The sequence below is a fragment of the Oreochromis niloticus genome, linkage group LG2 (assembly GCF_001858045.2).
Source record: "Oreochromis niloticus isolate F11D_XX linkage group LG2, O_niloticus_UMD_NMBU, whole genome shotgun sequence".
Taxonomy (NCBI): domain Eukaryota; kingdom Metazoa; phylum Chordata; class Actinopteri; order Cichliformes; family Cichlidae; genus Oreochromis; species Oreochromis niloticus.
The window spans coordinates 35489230-35493055 of record NC_031966.2 but is presented as its reverse complement, the minus strand read 5'-3'; the positions used below and the strand labels follow the sequence as shown (position 1 = coordinate 35493055).

At 38.8% G+C, this 3826-nt stretch overlaps 1 long non-coding RNA gene across 1 annotated transcript; it reads left to right on the top strand.

The window, feature by feature from the left end:
* Positions 1-708: 708 nt before the first annotated feature.
* On the top strand, positions 709-3391 carry LOC112842216 (uncharacterized). The gene is made up of 2 exons (XR_003213952.1): positions 709-1659; positions 1731-3391. It is a non-coding gene; the product is annotated as an uncharacterized LOC112842216 (long non-coding RNA).
* Positions 3392-3826: the final 435 nt, after the last annotated feature.

Here is a 3826-nt window from a genome sequence, read left to right as displayed (position 1 = left end):
GCAGTGGCTAGAAAAAAAAAAAAAGTCCAGGCGCCGGACAAATTAGTGCATGCAGATGGAGGAACCCAAAGAAAACTAAATGTCCCACATGGGAGGGAAAATGTAGCCCCTCCGCATTGACTAAATTAAAAGAAACCCTCCAAGCAGAAATAAATATTGAAAAGGATCCTGAAAAGAAAACAAAGCGTTCACAAGAATTGCAATATTTTAAAGCATGGAAAGAGAAATGAAGTGGAATAAACAAAAGGTTAAATTAAATCAGAGCTTATCTGATGTATTCAAACTAATAATAGGCAGGATAACAACTTGTAAACTGGTATGGACAATGAAATATAGTTGGCATGACGAACGTGCCTAGAATGAATAGAGTAAATGAAACCAGATAATTCACACGAAAGTATATCAAATAAAAAAGAGAGATGCATAAGGTATATTAAGGCTGTGTCATTGTTCAGCCAAGGAAGGTGTGTCTCCAGCTTGGGTAAGGGTGACACTGCAGATCACTCCCAGCCCTGATGGATACATAATAAAATATATATGAAATATTATAATAGACTATTGTATATTTGTAGTATAGTAGTATATTGTAATATACTATTGATGTTATATAGAAATAAGAGAAAATAATTAAGAGATAATAATATTAATAATGACATGATATATGAAAAGAGGAAAATAAAGAAAATAACTAAACTAATCAGGTGCATAGAAGCGTTTGACCTGATTGAAATTCTGTCTTAAGAGATGAACAAAAATCGGCACCATTATCAGAGCAACAGAAATGGTTGAGGTGCGGAGCAATCCTACAGGATGATCTGATGATATGTGATGGGAAACCAATACTACCAAAGTCTTTACACAAAACAGCAGCTCTTGTGACACATAGAGTTACTCATGTGTCAACAGGAGGGAGTATAATTAGTTAAAAACACACTTCTATACATTAAATTTCGAAACTTTGGCAAAAGGATTTATAAGGACATGCATGATCTGTCAAAAGCATAATACACAAGGTAACCTAAGACCAAAAAGAGGTCATTTTCCTGCACCACCTCACTCATTTCATACTATTCACATGGATTTCATTGAGCTAAATGAAAGCTAAGGTTCAAAATACGCATTAGTGATTATAGATGTGTTCTCAAAATGGCCAGAAATTTATCCTGTAAAAAAGGCAGATGCAATCTCTGTAGCAAAATGCCTATGCAACCATTTTGTCCCAACATATGGCATACCGTCCCTAATAAGATCAGACAATGGAACACATTTTGTAAATGATGTGATTAGCAAGGTCTCCGAAGCATTAGGATTTAGTATAAAAAATCACTGTGCCTACCATCCACAAAGTGCAGGGCTAGTGGAAAGAACAAATGGCACTATCAAGCAAAGATTAAGGAAATGCATGGAAGAGACGGGGAGACCATGGCCTGAATGTATAGGTCTAGTAAAAATGTGGATGAGATTAACACAAGGTTCCCAAAAATTGACGCCGTTTGAAATAATTCATGGAAGACCTTTCCCCCTACCAATACTGAGTGAACCAGTAAACAAATCAGTTAGAGAGACCGCTCTAGCAGAGTGGATGGCAAAGCTACTAGAAAATAAAGACATTGTGGTGAACAACAAATTGCCGTGTGACTCTTCTCCAGTATCTTGCAGGTTGAAGCCAGGTGATTGGATCCTAATCAGGGTACTCCAGAGGAAAAATTGGAGCTCACCCCGTTGGGAAGGACCATACCAAGTGCTTTTAACCATGCCGACTGCATGCAAGATTTCTGAAAGACCATCCTGGATTCACCAAAGCCACTGTAAGAAAGTAAGTGAGAGCATAGACTAACTAGACGCCGACGTCCCTGCCCTCTGGTGATCCGGAAGGTGGAGGAAGGGCTGATTGGGTATATCCCGCCCTTTGCTTCTTGCCTTTGGTCTACTTATCAGAGGGGCCAGGTGCGCCAGGTCACCATGAAGCTGCTCCTGATCTCACTGACCCTGGCAGTACTGGCAGCAGGATGCTTCCTACTATTCAATATGGACCAAAAGCATCACCAGAAGAAAGCTTGGACGCATGATAACTCACACCACTACACAATGACATTTCCAATGGCACCTATTGGGTGCAGGGAATGGCCTGGCTATGTGGACAGCGGGCCTATTTCACTCTCCCCCAGAACTGGATGGGTATGTGTGCTCCAATCTTCATATCTGATCACATGTTTAAGATAACTACCGACAATACATCACCCATAAGAGGGAAAAGATCAGTTGACACTCCAGATCTGAAACCACATGACCCAATATGGGGCTCTGACGTCCCACAGGAATTCAAGCTTTGGACTACAGGACAGAAAGTGCTGCACTCACTCTTTCCGTGGGTGGGCACAGGGAAAAATGCGCTGAGGATCGAGACATTGAACTATCGATTTGGATTGTTCCTGGATACATCATGTCGAGTCAATGACCAGCAAAACGAGGAGATAGATGCCCTGCGAATAATGGTCATGCAACATCAAGTGGCGCTTGATATTGTGCTGGCTGAAAAAGGAGGATTATGTGTACTTTTTAACACCACCTGTTGCACTTACATACCTGACAACATACATTCTAGTAACATGACGGGTGCATTAAAAGTTTTAAAACGACTTCAGAATGTGCAGTCAAAGGAATATGTAGACGGGGGTACAGATTGGTTGAAATGATTGCTAAGTGGCTCGTGGACTGTTTTGCTGTATAAAGGTCTAATATTCATAGGACTCTTACTTGTATTCTCCACATGTATTCTCCCTTGTCTCAGGAAGATGATTTCTAAAATGATTTCCACATCATTGACAGCTTATGTTACTGTACCAATGGATGACAAAAATGATCTGAGTAACAGTGAAGATAACTTTGAAGACGAAGATGTTTATGTGTAAGAAGAAAATCTTAAAGACGACCTGTGAAGTTAGATTGCAATATAAGTAACACATAATGATGACATGTTTGAAAATGCTAGGAGCAAGAGAACATGTTCTGAAATAAAGTGTGAAACATGTTTAAATGAGCTAAAACAGGAGGGAATGTTAAAGGATTTTTATATGTATTCTGCTTTATTGTAGTTAAAAACCCCTAGTTGTTTAGCTTCATTTAAATCTCCTATTTTACTGTGTTTCATGACAAAGCTTGCATGAGGAAATACCACAGGTGCCTCCACCCTTGCTGAGTTTGCTGAGATAAGCTTGACCAGTTACTATTTTTAACAGTTTAAATATGTTTCATGCTTGTCACCTTGTAAGGAATTGTTTTACACACAAGGGGCGCCGACCTGACATATTTTAGGAAGGAGCAGTGTATAAATACAGAGGGAACTGATGTCTCAGTGTGAGTCTCCACTGAGATCACCCATGTATATACATGTTTGAGTTGTGTCTTTCTTTGCCTACTGAAACGATTCTTTGACAGTCTACATTTTAGAGATTTTACATTTTAGAAACATAAATGAGGACCTTTCCACAAATGTGTTTCCATGTTATGATGTCCTCTTGTTTTTTAATCTAACTGCTGCACTGACTTCATTTTTATTGAAATGCTTTCCTTCATAATCATTTTATGTTTTTGTATATTTGTAATATTCTTCTTATGTATTTCATGCATGTATTATTTTCAGACATGTGAGGATTATGTCCCCCCCCCTCCCCCGTCTTCATCATTAATGATCTAATCCAGTATTTATCTGGGCGTGACTTAACCAATTAACCAATACCAACCTGTTATATGTCAGCTGGTTTATCTATGAAGATGTGATTGGTTAGTTTGAATTTTTTTCTGTTTCCTGTCTTTTATTTAAGCA